The 17,472-nt window shown below is 48.0% G+C and overlaps 1 pseudogene; it reads right to left on the reverse strand.

Annotated features, from left to right (window-relative positions):
• Positions 1 to 5,617: 5,617 nt before the first annotated feature.
• Positions 5,618 to 5,738, reverse strand: LOC123926295 (annotated as a pseudogene).
• Positions 5,739 to 17,472: the final 11,734 nt, after the last annotated feature.

Raw genomic sequence — 17,472 nt, forward strand, 5'->3', positions numbered from 1 at the left:
CCCACCCAGGTTCTAGAGCAAGTGTCAGAGCCAATGGAAGAACTAGGTCCGTGGATTTCTGATTCACTGCCAGATTGAAAGGTAGGCGTGGAATCACAAGTTGGTCTCATTTTACATGCAAAGAATGTGTTTCAGTAAAATGCAAGTATAAAGTCAAAAATAAACAAAATTGAGTGGTCTATATTTTGTAGAGTGCAGCTTAAGAAAGCTGGTGTTTGAAGTATTAGCTCTGTTTATACTCCCATGCCCTCCCCCGCAACCCATCCAACTACCCCAGTTGGGCCAGTGCTGCTGGCAAAGGAGCTGGGGACAGAAGCTCCCTCTGGCCATCTCTGCCTGCTGGTTTGGTGACAGCTCAAGTTACCATAGGCATTAAAGGAACTTCTTCCACAAGGTAACATCATGCCTCTGGGGATGGTGTCAAGACTCATGATGGGGGGTGGGGGGACAGGCCTCTCTAATCACATTTTCCTAGACCACTGGCTTGGGATCGAATGTTTTTGATCTGCCAAATTCATATGTGAAATCTTAATCACAATGTGATGATATTTGGAGATGAGTCTTTGGGAGGTAATCAGTCATGAGGGTGGAGCCCTCATGAATGGGATTAGTGCCCTTATAAGAGGAAAAGCCTGCATCTAAGCTACCATCTCTCTCACTTAGACCAAAGCCAAGGATCCTAACTGGGATTCTGACTCTTACTTGTGTCCCCAAGGAGCAGAGGTTCCCATCTGGGGTCAATCTTTCTCCATCTCAAGGACATTTGGCAATGTTTGAAAATATTTTTGTTGTCATTACTGGGAGGAAGGTGCCACTGGTATTTAGTGGACAGAAGCCAGAGAGGCTGTCCAATATCTGACAGTGTGCAGGACAGCCCCTCCACAACCATGAGTCACCTGGCCCAGAAGGTACTGAGCTCAAGAAACCCTGCCATACTGCCATAGGGTTTATCATCCCCACACAGTGACAAGAGTGATCTTTTTAAAACATAAATTAGATCCTGTCACTTCTATGCTTAAAACAATATGGATTGCTAGTGCAACAAGAATAAAATTTAAAATTTTGCATTTGCCTCAAAGCCCTATAGAATCTATCCTCTGTATACCTCTTTTCCCAATTTCTCCATTCTGTTCCTTTATAATACTCCAGCAGCAGTGACCTTTGTCCTTCTCTCCAATTTTCTAAACTTGCTCCTGTCTCAGGACCTTTGTACTTGCTATTAATTCTCCTTGGAATGGTGTTCTTTAGATCATTGCTTGATTGCTATCTCATCTCTCAGGTCTCAGGTTAAATGTCACCCCACAATAAGACTTTTCTGACCTCTCTAAATAAAACAGGCCCTCTGCTCACCTTCCAGCACACACACACACACACACACGCGTGCGCGCCCCGTATCCCATTATCTAATTTTATCTCGTTCACAGCATTTATTAATGCCTAATATTACCTTCCCTAGGTTTATTTGTTTGTGGTGTGTCTCTTTGCCCTGAGTTTCTTGAGGACAAAACTAATCTTCTGGAATAGTACAGAGAAGGGGCTCAATAAATATTGCCTGATTGATTGTCAATATGTTGAATAGAAGCTAAAGTGATTTAGAACATCCTTTCTCTCTTGTCAATGGCTAGCTTTCAGGCTATCTTCTTACTGTGAAATCGTATTTCAATAATATGAGCTGAACATTAACTCTTCCTTTATGCATTCCTAGTTATAACAATATCAGCCACCCCCTTTCCACCTCACCCACCCAATATATACCTCAGCTGGCTAAAGACTAGGTCCTGCGTAAGGAAATGCAAAAGAGAAAAAAAGCAATCCTTATTTGTCAAAATGTTTCTCTGTTACAAATATAAACAAAGTGTCTATTAAAAAAAACAAAAAACCAAAAAACAAATCACGTCTTCCAGGAGGCAGACTCCATCCTCCCTTCTCTTTTCCCAGTGGGTAGCAAGATGTGTCCTAGCTGGTTGGCCTACCCGTATGGCCCCAGTAACTGAATGTTGGTCAGCCACCTCCTTTACTGCAGCACAAACATACTTAGGACTATTTCTACATTGGTGAAAAGAAGCTGTTTCCTTGCAAATTAGCAGACAAGGCTAAATGCAGAAGTGCTGGATTCTCAGGAGCCATTTCCCATAACAAGCTCCCATTGGCCAGCGTACAAGCAGTCTTGAGTTTTCACCCACACAGTGGGTGAGATTGTGAGAGGGTGCTTCTCGTGCATGACTGTGTATTGTGGTGAGTGTGTATGCACCATTGTGCATCTGTGTTTGTCATACCCCGGAGGTCAAAAATAAAAAATAAGATATTTTGTATATCAACCCAGGAAAGAGTGGTGGGAAGAGCATATATGTTCCGCATGAACTAACAGCATTTGGATAGTGGTGGCTTTTTATTATTTATTTGCAAATGACCTGGGTTCGAATCCATTCATTAGTGTGTTTTGAGAAAGTACTTACTTTTGAGCCTCAGTTCTCTTATCTGTAAATTATGGCTGACAATTCACTTATGATGGTCCAACAAATACGAAATGCTCAGTCTCTACCATCCCCTGCCCTCCCCTTGCTGGCTAAGAAGCATCCACTATCCTTGCCTGATAGTTCTGGAGTCTTTATTACCCAGATTGGGGGGTGGTGGTGAGGGTAAAACCCGGAGCCTTATAGGATTTCCATTGCAAATGGCAGGTGCTACTTACTGCCTCAGAATAAGACAGTGGGGAACGCAGAGAGGGAGGTGGTGTTGTGCAGGCTCAGTTGGGAGCAATTCTCTTGCACTTAGGACTGAGGGAAGAAAGGATTTCAGAGCATCCATCAAGCAGGTGAACCATGGTAACAGAGGGAACTAGGGAATGACAATCTTTAGAAGTTTCTCTGTGTATTAGCATAGTGCTACTACTTTGGTATTTCCTTGAGGGACTACAGTATTGATTGAGTCTGTTTTTCTACCATTTCAATGGTTCCACAAAGGAGCAGAACCAGAAAGCCAGACTTTATTCAAGTTAGAACCAATTTGCACTGCTGTTATATTAAATGTGCATTAAATGTGATTTTTGTGTGTAATCTTGAATACAGAGTCCGATACTAAATAAGATGTAGCTACAATTAGCCTGCTTGTTATTGTCTTATCTCTCAAACGACTGACTTGATTTCAGGAGTTCACATTCTCTCTTATATCAGGCACTAACCATTTGTTGCTGTTTTGCCTTGTCTGGATTTTCCTTTGGCAACTCATAACCCATGTCCTATTGGCTCATAACTGCTCATGAACCTAAGACTAACTTCTCAAGTTTGTTTCACGATCCAAAGAAATAGAGCTCAGCCTTAAGGATATGAAATACCTCTCCCTAGGAATGGTTAGGCCTGGGTCCCTTGGATGTATCTTTGTGTAAGCAAGGGAGTGACAGCTGTGGTAGGAATTATCAGTTAGGTTCTCCATCAACGGGCCACTGTGAAGCTTGGTGAGGGGGTCCCAAGGATGCCAACCTAAACCCCTTTTCTCTGCCCACCCACCTTGCTTCTTCCCACTACTGTACTCCAAAAAGTCCTGAGCTTGCTCTGTGGTCTGGCAGAAGAACTTAGTTCTTCCCAATATGACAAGCTTAGGATCAACTCAGTCATGATGTCCCATGTGGTGTCCCAGGACACAGTATGATCCAGGTGCGGGCAACTTTTAAAGAGAAATTATGATCCCCCAGGATTGTCATAGTGTCGGACCCAGTAGAAGCATGCTTCACCATGATGTGGCTGGAATGTGGAGAGACTTCCATCACCAGTCAACTACCCTTCTGCCCACTGTAGTCTTTATTCTCTACATCCTTTCTTTTTTTCTTTTTTTTTTTTAAGATTTTTTATTTATTCATTTGACAGACAGAGATCACAAGTAGGCAGAGAGGCAGGCAGAGAGAGAGAGAGGAGGAAGCAGGCTCCCCGCCAAACAGAGAGCCTGATGCGGGGCTCGATCCCAGAACCCTGGGATCATGACCTGAGCCGAAGGCAGAGGCTTTAACCCGCTGAGCCACCCAGGCGCCCCTCTACATCCTTTCTTTTACTTAATCCTCCAGGTACCTGCTATCTTGTTTCTTGTATGCAGGATCACTGGATGTCCATCCATCCCAAGGGCTGGAAGTCCATTTCTTTTCAGGGAAGGATGAAAAGCATAGACTCAGGTGCTTGTTACCTGGGGGGAATTTCAGGTTTACTATTTAGCACCTGATGATCCTGAGCCAGTTACTTTATCTTTACATGCCTCAACTTCCTCACTTATGAAAGGAGGGATATTGTTAATATCTGTCCCATAGAGTTGTGATTACTTAAATGAGTTAATACTGAACTCTTCCTCACACCAATCTATGTAAGGTTTGTGGTGATGATGATGGTAGTGGTGGTGGTGATGGTGATGATGGTGATGGTGATGATAATGATGGTTAAGGTAATGATGAAGATGATGGTGGTGGTCATGATGGTGATGATGATGGCGATGGTGATGATGACAGTGAGGATAATGGTGATGATGGTGGTGGTGATGGTGGTGATGATGATGGTGGTGGTGGTGATGATGGGGATGATGGGGATTATGGTGATGGTAATGATGGTGATGGTGAAGGTAATGATGAAGTTGATGGTGATGATGGTGGTGGTGGTGGTGGTGATGGAGGTGGTGGCGGTTATGGTGATGATGATGATGATGATGGTGATGGTGGTGGTGATGGTGATGATGGTGATAGTGGTGGTGGTGATGGGGATGATGGTGATTATGGTGATGGTAATGATGGTGATGGTGAAGGTAATGATGAAGTTGATGGTGATGATGGTGGTGGTGGTAATGATGATGGTGATGATGATGGTGCTGGTGGTGGTGATGATGGAGGTGGTGGCGGTTATGGCGATGATGATGATGATGATGGTAATGATATGACGGTGAGGGTAATGATGAAGATGATGGTAATGATGATGGTGATGATGATGGTGGTGGTGATGATGGTGATGGTGATGATGATGGTGATGGTGATGGTAATAATGATGGTGATGATGGTGATGATGGTGATAGTGGTGGTGGTGGTGACAGTGGTGGTGATGACCTTTCTCTTCCCTTGTGCTCAGCAGCACCCAGGACAGATCTAGGCATAGAGCTGGTTGTCTCAAAAGATCTATTGCTTGTTGCAGCCTGGGCCACAGCTCGCTCTGAGGTCTCTTTGGGCGGTGGTAGCAGTCTCTGAGCAGATTCTTTCCTGTGAACAGTCTTGTGTCACTCCCAGGTAGTACTTGCAAGGTGAAGGGTTTACTCTAATGCTGCAGTGAGCAGAATCTGATGGGGTTGACCTTAGGGGGCTGTGGAGGCACCCAGAGCCCTACATAATGTTGAACTGACTTAATGATGATAATTACTATGACACAGGCACTCCTTCCTTTGGCTATGAACTCTCACTCCTTGGGAAGAAGCTTCCAGTATTATTGTGAGACTAACCAAAATATCTTTCAATCCAAGTATTTGGAAATTATTGCCAGGGCATTCAATGGGCTGGACAAGAAGGATCACTTCCCACTCCCTGCTTTTGTATCCTGGGAATAGTAGTTACAGCCAGTATACCAGGTTTGTTCTGGGGGAAATTTTTTATTTTATTTTTTAAAGAAAAGCTCCATTTTCTGTATCAGGAAGAATCCAGATCCTACTAGGTTTTCAATTAGCAATAATCGTGCCTCGGATAAACCTCATTGGCTACGATACTGCCACTGCACAAAGCTCAGATCCTACTAGGTTTGACTAGCAGGGTCTCACAGAGAGAGGCTGACCCATCCAGCTATTTGGGTTCTGGACTAAAGCAGACTTCTTTAAATTCTGATCTTTTTCTCTCAGAAGGTTGTTCCTAAATATTGCGGTTCCTCGATTCAAGGATTTACTGATGAACAGTGACCTCATAGGAGGAAAAGGAGTTTTTGAAACAGTCAAAAGAGAAAGGCCATAGACTAAGACCTGGCCCAGAGGCTGAGCATTGCAACCTGAGGATGAGCCTTTCCCAGGAAAACTGTCTTCTGGCCCTTACCCTCACAGCAGTTGACCGTAGAGATGACTTCGCATCATAACAAAATGGAGACATGGATCTTCTGGACATATGCCTATATTACTAGTTCTGACCCAATTTAATTAGAAGATTTAAATGTATTATGTTGATGGACTCTCCAGGGACCCTGGACCCCTGAAGTGGTCAGACGGTTCAGGTACTTTGTTTACAATTGCATTATGGACTTTAACTATTATGGAAAAAAGAACTGAGGTATATTGGTGAAAATGGTTGGAGCATAATCTCAACCCTTGACAGAATGGGTCAGAATGGAAATCCCAGTAGGAGGAATGAGAGAATAAAAAGGACTCATGTTCACAGAGAATGCAGGGTAAGATACACAAGGCTGGAGGGAGGAGGGACGGGTGCTGAAGCAGCGTCTCCAGTCTGGCTAACCTGAGCGCAGCAAAGAGGTGCGAGATGCCAAAAATTAAGGGGTGCTAACAGTCCTAACTTCATTCTGAAATTTCAGATCCCTTCCTTTTGGCAACTGTGAAGGCTCTGCCTTTAGAGGGTGTTAGGGACTGAGTATTTGTGTTGATTGTGTTGAGTATTGTGTTGTGAGGAATTCATATGTTGATATCCTAACCCTCAATGAGATGGTATTAGGAGGTGGAGCCTAGGGAGGTGATCAGGTTGTTAGGGTGGAGCCCTTGTGAATGGGGTTAGTGCCCTTCTTTGAAGACACATGAGAGCTTGTTTCCTTCCTCTCTGCTCTGTGCCACTTAAGGATATAATGAGGAAACAGGAAGCCCGTTTTCACCAAACACCGTATCTGCTGGTAACTTGATCTTGGATTTCTCAGCCTTCAGAACTGTGAGAAATAAATGTTTGTTGTTTAATCTGTTCAGTCTTTGGTTTTTGTTACAGAGGTCCAAGCTGACTAAGACAGGGGTCAATGTCAGCCAAGTTCAAGAATATAGTGTTCCCAGAGGTGCAGGGCCCTACAAGCTGCTCTCCCATCCTCCATCAGGCAAAGCAAGATTTAATCACATAACAGCTCTCAGGACAGCCTATGGAAATGTGTGAAACTCTTGAGGCCCAGGAACATCATGTTCTCTGAGTTCTATCATCCAAACCCAATCACCAGCTCAAGACATAGATTCCACCTTTTGATGCAAGAAGACGCAAAGAATTGTGGCAATTCTTTCAATCAACCGCAGGTGTCCTCTGTGCTTTTGGTAGCTTTAAGGATTTCCTTCCAGCCCTTTGAAGTTCATCAAAAAATTTGTGAAAAGGGAATCTGAGAAGAACTTCAATGTCGGGGAGATTATAAGGATTCCTTTTTAATGTCAAAAAGTTTCAAAAACCCCACAGAATGGTTGATGGCCTTTCGCAATCTAATGTTTGAAAAATTAGTTAATAACCAAGTTACTGTAAATTTGAGAAAGTTTTGAAATAAATGTGTATGTTTTAGTCATAGTAGCATCAAATGGGATTTAAAAAGTAGTCAAAGTTTATGTGAAATAAGACATACGAAGGCTTTAGACATTAGTGTGTGAACAGCCTCATGGGCCCCTTGTTGCAGCTCTGAGATATGATAAGGATCCAGGCCCACAGGATGAGGACCACTGTTCTACAGGAAATGAAAAGCTGGGCTTAATGTAGAGATGTAGACAAAGCTGGAAAGAAACTGTGGCTGGAAATGCTTGCCGGTGGTAATAGATATTTCTGGAGGGTAAAAGAGAGTCATTAACTGAGATCCATGACAAATTTCTGTGTGTTATTTTATATTTGCATTTGAAAGTCATCATCCTGGGCTGTGACAGAGGGGTGTGCTCAATATAGAATTTCTGCTTTGCCTGAAACACTGGCTTTTGGCTGTAAAAGTAACACATTGTCAACTCTCTGTATTTTGGCCTTCACGCTGCATTTCCGTCCCTCCTGTGAGGCAGTAACCAGCCACATACCTCCTCTCAGCCTGCTCTATGCTCATCAGAAACCTGCCTGTCTCTGTCTCAGAGCAATGACCATTCTGCTGAGGCTGAGACCTAGCATTCCAGCCCCTCTGCCAGACAGAGAACCCCCAGCTGTGGAAAATGGCCCCCAGACTTCCTGGGTGAAAGACAGAAAGCAGTTCTGACTTGCTGACCGTCGCTGCATCACTGTGGCCCAGATCGGGGCGTGTTGTCATGGTGACAAGCTTCAGCCAGGAGCACAGGGGTGGACAGAGATCCCATAAGCATGGCCTCCAGCAATTAAGGCCACGCCTTTTGAAGTTATGCTTGAGTTCAAACCTCGAGGGTATCACTTACTAACTGTGTGTCTTTGGGCAATTTGCTTAATCTCACTGAGCCTCAGTTTCCTTATGATAACACCAGATTCCTCAGGGGGTTGAAGTAAACATTAAGTGAGAAAACACAGGCAAAGTGCTTCTCCCAGTGGCTGCTTCCTAACATGTGCTTGGAAAACATTAGTTTTATTAAAATCAACATTGCTGGTGCTATGTTTCCACTCTGCCTGATTTTTAAAGTCCGGCGTAAGCAATGCATCGAGGTGGGGAAAGCGCGCCGCGTGCTTTAAATAGCATCTGGGAAGAATCTGTCACGTTTTGGAGATGCCAGCCAAAGAACATCTTATTTCCAGCCAAGCACCTTGTTTGTCCAGTTACGGAGTGTGGCCTATTTCTCTGAGACAAAGTCACCCCAGCCCCATTTTTCATATTAACTTCTCCAGAAGTACAGCCAGAGGAGGAAATTAAGCTGTGGCTTGGTTGCAGCCCAAGATGCAGACATTTTTTTCCCTTTTGATAGGCGCATCCGTCCTTCCAGTGGCCCCGTGAAACATGCAGGAACGAAGAATCACTTACGGTCACTGGAGGAATTGATACCCTTTGAAAGAGGGTTGAGAATAATGCACATGTCACGTGACATCGGCTGCCACAGAATGGGAGGAACAAACCAATTAACTGATGGAATGTGGAGCCTCTAGGGGAACTGCAGGGGCTCTGAGAGGCCAGGGAAAGAGCAAAGTGTGTCTCCGTGTGCACAAGGGTCGGCTCCCGGGGCTAAGTCTGGTCAAAACGAAAGCTGGTCCAGTGACTTTGACTGGCTCTGGGTCATCCTTCCAAATTCTCAGGGTCTTCATTTTCTTTTTAGGATGGGCACACCCCCCCTTCGAATCTGTAAGCTCCTACATCAGGGTTCACACACCAAGCCCAGATTCCTCCCTTTCTGGAATCTTCAGTTCCCATCGCCTTCTGTGGCAGCTGTGACGGGATCCGCCTCTTTTGTTGAATTGCCAGCTCCACTGAGGACACCAAGTCCAACTAGACCTGTACCAAATCCTTACCTCAGGCAGAAGTAGATTTTAGGTGGGGGGTGCTGAGGCTGAAGGTTCTTTGGGAACCTTCTTTGGGAAAGTATGCAAGCATCGATCAGCAATGTCTGCTTGTGGACAAGGGCACACTCACCTAGGCTAATCAGGGACTAGTGCACAGTAAGTGATTTAGAAATGCTTGTAAATCAAATAGCCGAACGAAGAGTGAGAACAATGGACAGGTGAAATGTCTCCCTGAAGCTCACATAGGCAGCTTGCTGTAGAGTAGGGACGAGAAAGCTTTCTTTTGATTGGCAGCCCAGAACTCTTTCTCGTTGTATCATTTACTCTTGCCCTTGGTTCAAAGCACGGCACCTGTGGGAAGTCATCAGTAAAAGTGGTAGAGGGGATCTGGTAAAGGCCAGAGCTCTTTTTTCCAGCTCCTGTTTGATCTGGTTGGAAGAGATGCGCCTGGAGCCAGCCTGGGGAAGAGCCCTCAGCTGAAAAGAGATAGACTTCTCCAGGGACGGGAGGTTGCGGGGTGTGGGTTGCTGACATCTCTCCCACTCAAACAAAATTTGATACAACTTGCAACTGGGGATTCTAGTCACATGTATGTGCCATCTAGAAATTATTTGTTAATCAATGAGTGTGTGGTTTTTTTGTTTGTTTTTTTTTTTTGTATGTTGAATCACATCTGGAAATGATCTATCCCCATAAACTGAGGCTCAGGAAGATGATTAAAAAATTCTGATTGTGCCCAAATGAGTATGGTAATGTTTCATAAGGAGCTGGGTCTTGGGATGCCTGTGAGGCACATTCTGGAATCCTCATGGTTGGGGCTTTACTTGGGGCAAAGGGATGAAAGGGGGGATTGGGGAGGTGCTGGTTTAGTTCGTTTCCCAGCCTCGTATGGGCGAGCAATCCCCGGCTCCCCGCTTGCCTTCCACCTGTCTTTCTGGGGCCCAATTTCCCGTTGCCTGATTCTCAAACACATCACCAGCCTTGTTTCCCAGGGCAGAAGGAAGGCGGAGAGGAGAACGTGGTTGTCACAGTGTTGGCATCTCACAGAGACACTGAGAATCCCAGGAGGATGTGGAGATTACTACCTGTTTTCACTCTTGGAAAGGTTATGGTGACTTAGTCTTTCTGAGCCTGAGATTTCATTAAGACTCACCTGTAAGGGGCACCTGAGTGGCTCAGTGGGTTAAAGCCTCTGCCTGCAGCTCAGGTCATGGTCCCAGGGTCCTGGGATCGAGCCCCACATCGGGCTCTCTGCTCCGCAGGGAGCCTGCTTCCTCCTCTCTCTCTGCCTGCCTCTCTGCCTAGTTGTGATTTCTCTCTGTCAAATAAATAAAATAAAATAAGATAAAATAAAAAAGGAATTTAAAAGACTCACCTGTAAGATCACAGAACATGCAAAATGCCTCAGGGCTGGTTGGCCAGACCTCTGTCCTGTAGAAGCTCACACTGAGTAAGCAAGACCATACTAACCAACTTCTCTTGCAGAGGAGGGCAAACGCAGGTGAGAGAAAGGCCCGGGTATAGCTTGGCTTGCTGCCCTGGGGACGCTGCTACATGTAGTGACTTAGGAAGTCTGCCGTGCACCCCAGAGTTGAAAGAAAGGGCCCCTGCCTGTGCTCTCCTACCTCGTACAGGTCTAGGGAACCTGACTACTTGCATGATTCCACGGGCCAAGGAGAAGGCCCTGACTTTTCACCTTATCCAGGACAATAGCCTCATCAGTCTGTCCTTGGCTGGACCCCATTCACTTCAGCATCTTTTTCCAGGAGGGCAGCTCTCTGGGTCCCTCCACATTTTTCTGTCCTTTGGTCTCCTTCCAAAGAAACGAAGGACACCGAAGGCTAGAGGGAAGAGGAGGTTTTCACAAGGTCTCGCGGGATGCTGGGGACAGAACTAAGACCTGAAATAGGACTCCTGCTCATCCCCGAGTTCTGTGTTTCCCAAAACCTTTCTACTTGCCAGATGGTGAATGCTCACTTTTCTCAAGCCCCCTGGACATCTGATAAATTGGGTGGTGCCATGATTTTTCATCCCCCCCAAAGTTATCAGCCAGACATTGGAAGACAAAACTGAACAAAGAGTGAGAAGTGGACAGAACCTGAGAGAGAGAGAGCCAAGGCGACAGTAACAACCAGCGCCAATAGCCCCAGGAGGAGAAAGGAAGCAATGCTCACTCGCCTTCGCATACTGTGGGACATGCGGTCCTCAGCTCAGAGGTACACTCAGTCCTGCAGATTTCCCGTGAAGCCCTGAGTTCTCACGGGCCCCAGGATGCCTATCTTCTTGGATGGACTTGATCTAGGGCTTTTCTTGGTGTGACATGAATAAAACATGATGAGAGGCTTAAGAAACAGACAAAACCCCAAACCAAACCAAACAGAAATAACTTGGCTCTTGTCACTCATTAAAGAATACTAGCCACATGATTGCCTTGTTCTGGGCATTGAGAGCGTCGGGTTGAGTTCAGGCCTCAGTACAGCCGTCATTTCAGTGGAAATGCTCGACATTGTGTGAATTCTTGATGTTACTGAGGGGGCTGAAGTTTTTCTTCCAAGTATGTTTTCTGGGGATGGGAGGTGCTTGAAATGGCAGATATTACCAAGGTGAGTCAAAGTCAGCATTTTGTTCTTGTCTTTTTCCCTTCTTGTACTGTTCCCGGTGCAGGAAAGGGAGAGAGCAAAGCGCCGTTCTGCTCCAGGCTTAGCAGCAAGGCTTTCTGCCACTGGCCGTGCCTGAAGCTCTCTGGCATCCAGCTGGTTGTCAGGGACAGAGACTATGGTCCAGCACAGGAGCAAAGCCCTGCCCCCCGCCCTGAACCGCAAAGTTGGGTGGCAAGGCTAGGGGAGAATAGCCCCCTCCTAGAGAGGACATGGGGGTCTGAGAGTAGCTCCAGGGGTCTGCCCTGCACTGGTCCTCTAGTCAGTGAGGAATGCACCATCAGCTTAACACCCATGGCTTGGTCGACGCTCTGTAAATCCCCCTCTTGGGCTGAGACTTTTGGGCCCATTTTGAGCTTTAGCTAATTTGGAAATTGGAGCCAATAGTGGGCCTTAGCCTGAACCTCAGGGCTGCATGTAAAATATCTGCGCCCTTGGGCTAAGGACAGCCGGTGTGCAGATGTTGCCTCCTCGGCCCCGAGTGGCTTGCAGGTGCGAGGGGGAAATGGAGACGAGCGGCAGGGATAACTCGAGCCAGCCCCCTGGAGGCAGGAGGTATCCAGAAAATGGGCTCCCCACCTTGACTCCTTCAGCTGATGTCTACCTGGCAGGCAGGTTGTCCAAGTACAGAGGTGATGGGTGGTGGGGAGAAGGACACATGAGTGTTCAGGAGAGGAGAGGGTCTGAAACAGAGTCCTTGCCTTCACTGAGCAGATTCTGCGGGAGGAAAGCACAATCAGTATGTGTATGGGGTCATTACTCTGTGCCTGATCCTTCACTGGGTGTGAAGATGCTGTGGGACGTGGCCTTGGCCCACAGGGCACAGGGCACTTTCAGGCTATAGGCAGGTGGGTGGGTGGTCCCAGTTGAGAGTGGCTTTGTCCCGGGGTGGCCCCTCTAGTGAACGATTCCTGGGGAACAGAAATTTGGCTGGAAGGTCCCCCAAACAGCTCTGTGGGTCTTGGCAGTCAAGTCCTATGCCTGCCCTTTATCAGCATCACCTCTGAAGTCCACAGGGGCCACTCTACCTGAAATGCAACAGAGACAGCTGATACGCAGCTAAAAGTGAGTGAGGATCATGGAAAAGCCTTTGGGTGAAGTTCTTCAGGTGGGATGGGTTTTATTTAGGGGCATCTTACTAAAGTGAGATACTCCCTGGAGAAACCCAAGCCCAGTGCCTGTGCTGGGAGGGAGCGCTCCTTTATTGGGCAGAGACCACGGCTGACACTGCGCTCCCCAGACCTCCAGATGCTGCAGGTCTGTCCTTGGAGGCTCAGTTGCTCTCCTGGCCATGAGAGATAAGACGTCTCTGGAGGTTACCCTGGTAAACAAGTTTATGTTAGAAGGAATATGAGAGGTTCTAAGACCCAAATACATCGTAGAACAGAAGGGAAGTTTGTGGCCCCAACAGATGTCGCAGAGGCCAACCACCAAAATGTCACTGTGCTCCCTGGGGATAAGGGATTGGCCGTGTAGGCAGAGCGACTGCAGACAGAATCAAGAGATTTTCTTGTGTTGTTCTTCCTTGAAGGGCAACGGGCATGTAGCAGGTGCTCATTTAGCGTTCGTTGGGTGAACGAGTACAGCCCATCTCCACTCCTGGGCCTGTCTCAGCACCGTATTGGCTCTCGCTGGAGTGAGAGGCAGGGAGCTGAGGGAGGCCCCCCTCCATCTGTGCTCAAGTCAAGAGGTGTGAGCTGACCTGCACAGGGGTTCAGTTGAGAACATCAGTTGTGATGATGCATTCTTGGAGATTTCTATCACTTCAACAGGAAGGCCACCTTCCCTGAGTGTCTCGGAGTACCTCCTGAAAAGCATCAGGAATGTCCCTGGTCCCTTCCCCGAAGCTGGTGCCAAGCTGGGGCTCACCGGAAGCTGGTGGAACCTAAGCCTGCTCCTTCCCCAAGGAAGGACTTTCTGGAGGCTTGCAGACTACGGGCAAGAGCACCTGCCTGCCGGCAACCGGGCGACTTCTCTTCGTCAAGGCAACCTCTATCACGCCGAGCTGCGAGCCAGGCCAGGCTGACAAAGCACGTGCTCTCGGTCCCCCTTCACCTGACCATTGTCGCTGCGCTCCTCTCTGCCTCCGCATGTCGAGAGGCACGGCCCCGGATTTCCAGGGAGCCGCTGAAGGCAACATGGAGCAGAAAAGAGAGAATTTCAGAAACCGAGGCTGGCAGTAAGCCTGGGAAGGAGAATGTCTGGCAGCCTCAGGGAGGCAGCCAGAGGCACGAGCTGGGGTCTGTATGAGGGAGCATTTGCGTGTGCATGCATTCCAGCGGGTGTGTGTATCTACGTACAGACCCCAGGCACGTGTGCATCTTTAGCTCAGGTCATGATCCCAGAGTCCTGGGACAGAGCCTCTCATCGGGGTCTCTGCTCGGCAGGGAGCTTGCCTTTCCCTCCCCCCCTGCCCCTGCCTGCCTCTCTGCCTACCTGTGATCTCTGTCTGATAAATAAACAAAATCTTTAAAAAGTTTTTTATTTTCTTTAATTTCTTTTCAGTGTTCCAGAATTCAATTTTTTAAAAAAAGACTTTATTTACTTATTTGACAGAAAAAGATCACAAGTAGGCAGAGAGGCAGGCAGAGAGAGAGGGGGAAGCAGGCTCCCTGGTTGAGCAGAGAGCCCGATGCGGGGCTTGATCCCAGGACCCTGGGATCGTGACCTGAGCCAAAGGCAGAGGCTTAACCCACTGAGCCACCCAGGCGCCCCCCAGAATTCAATTTTTTAACCTTGAGACATTTACAGGTTGGTTGTGGTTTGTCAATGTGCTCTAAGGAGACATTGGAACGCCCTCAGGCTGACGACGTCTGTGTTTAATTAACTTAACATCGGCACTTCTGAGTTCCTGGGTCTCCTGTGGGCAAGTGTATAGGGCCAGGTGTGAATGTAAAGAATGTGTCCCACACGCCTGTGTATGTGCATAGGTCGCTGTCACCAAGGGGGCGACACCCAGCCTGACTTGGGCACTGACCAATCAGAACACAGCAGCACTCGAGTCCCAGGGAGGCCCACAGGTCCCCTGGAAGACACTACAGTGATGGGGAGGGGCAGGGGGTCTTGTGGGGAGGTTGGGCCAGTGGCTGCGTACCCACTGGCTCAGATGTGTTTCAATATTTTAATAACTGGTATAGTTTTCCTTGTGCCCACGGGAAGAACATCAGTTCTGCTGTCACCAAAAATCGAGTTGGGTGACTAATTAAGGAAATACACTCTGGTCACCACCATGAGCTCGATTTGCACTAAAGGGAGTGACAGGATCAGATTTCTGTGTTAGAAAGGACACTGTTGGCTCTAGGTAAGTTGCATTAATGCCCTTGGGAAAATGGGACGACCATGACCATACCTACCTTTTGGTAAGATTGGCGTAAAGACGAAATGAGAACACGTTCATAGAGTGTGCCGGGCACAGAGGAGTTGTTAAGAGCACTGGTGTCATCACTGTTCTCAAAAAAATGGCACAGTGTCGGTTACCAGGTATGGTTTCGGAGATCACAGAGATCTGGATTTGAAGCCCACTTTGCTATTGATACCTTGAGCAGCTCAGCCTCTTTGAATCTCAGTTTCCCTGACTGTGGTCCCCACGAGGACCACAAAATGTTACGATGTGCTTGTTCTGATGATTCACAATGCCTTGCACAAAGTAAGTCATTACAAATGAGTTGGTTATTATTCCTGATGATGATGATGATGATGATGGTGCTGGTAAAGGTAACAGAGGGACCCCTCTGCAGTCCTTCAGAACCCGAAGGCCTTTAGAAATCACTGGTTTCAACTGTTTCATTGTATAGATGGGCCTGTTGTGGTCTGGAGAATAGTGACAAATGACTGACCTCGGGCTTCCCTGGGGCCAGCAGCCTGAGGAGGCAACGGAGGCATCAGGCTGGTGTGCCTCTGGCGGGAACAGCCTTTCACCCTGCTGAGCCTGGGCCCCAAAGCTGCCCTTTGGACCTTGTGAGGCGTTGGTGCTATATACTTCATTACTTTCAATGAACGTGCGGATTGTTGCTCCCATTCTCCACATACCCTCCTTGGAGCCCCGGGTCCTAGTGACTTTGAGGAGAGCGGAGAAGCGGGGATGGCATCGCTGGGCTCCTTCCGTGCTGGGAGCAGCAGTGGCCTGGCTGGTATGTGCAGGTCCTTTGGCTGCCCTGGCCCCATCACCTGCAAAACCTCCTCTCTACGTTATGAGGCCTGCGAAGATGCTGCCTTTAAGTTAGTGGCAGAGGAAGAAACTCAGGCAGCGCAAGGCCTCCCTGCACCTTGGGTACTGAATCGTCCAGAACTGGATTGCTACTGTCGGGGGTTGACGAGGGAGGGAGAGGCTGATGGCCCGTGAGGTGCTGAGCTGGTTCTCAAGGAAGAACAAGTTTCTGAAATCAGATCATTAGATATTAAAAGTAGCAAGTAAGTACACAGCATTTCATTGTGTGAGACACTCCTCAGAGCCACTGACACACGCAAACGTCTATTATTTTCACCAGAACTTTCTGAGGTAGGCGCCATTGTCATCCCCATTTTACACGTGAGGAATGGAGGTACAGTGCCCTCCAAAGACCGGGAGGGAGTGGGAATGAGATCCAGGTGGCCGGGCATGGAGTCTCTTTCCTCCGTGTCCTCTGTTGGAAGGTGGGACTGAAGGACAAAGCCTCTTCTTTCCCCTGGGAGAGATCTGGGCTGAATGCTGGGAAGCTGTAGGCATGGACTTTTCTCCTAGCAGAGAGGGAAGGTCTGAGTTGCGCGGCATGGCTGGGCCGCTCCCAGAGGCACTTGCTTTGCATTCCGCAGTGGCCCTGTGCAGTTGCTGGGACAGCCTCTGGGGGAACATCATTAATCATGGTGTGGCCCCTTGTGGGGACCAGCTGCACCTCGCCCAGCCTCTCTCCCTCCCTTGCTAAGTCCTCTCTGAGGAAGGGACCACGGCTTTCGTTTGGTGGGTAAGCTCCTGACCTTCTTGAAGGTGTGTAACTGGGACCAATTTGGCTCTAAGTTGATCTACAAGGTCTTGCCCCCCAGCTCCACCAAGAGCCTACAGAGGGCTACAGAGGGGACCAGGTGTACACAGTCAGGAGAAGAGAGGGCTCATGGCTCAGAAGACAAGTGGGGCCCGACAGATTGAGGGACCGGGGTCGGAGAAGACTTCCCAGGGGAGGGGGATAGACAAAGTGTGGCATGTCGCTGGGAAAGGGGAAGGGAGAGGGTGCTACAGGCAAAGCCCTGGGGGCCGCATTTGCTGAGCTCTTTTCGTCATGTGTCAGGCTTATGTCTTCATCTCCTGTGCTCCGTTCACCCTGGCCTCTCTGCATACCCGATGGGGCAGGGCCCCAAAGCACATGGTAGGCACTTGAAGGAACAAAAAAACTAAGGACAAGCCTGACCTTAGTGCCCCAGCAGAGCACCTGAACAGAAGGCTGGCCAAGCCTATAGGTGGCCTTCACGTTGCCTTAAGTTTATACCTCCTCAACCCACACGACT

Source organism: Meles meles, chromosome 15 (genome assembly GCF_922984935.1).
Source record: "Meles meles chromosome 15, mMelMel3.1 paternal haplotype, whole genome shotgun sequence".
Lineage (NCBI taxonomy): Eukaryota > Metazoa > Chordata > Mammalia > Carnivora > Mustelidae > Meles > Meles meles.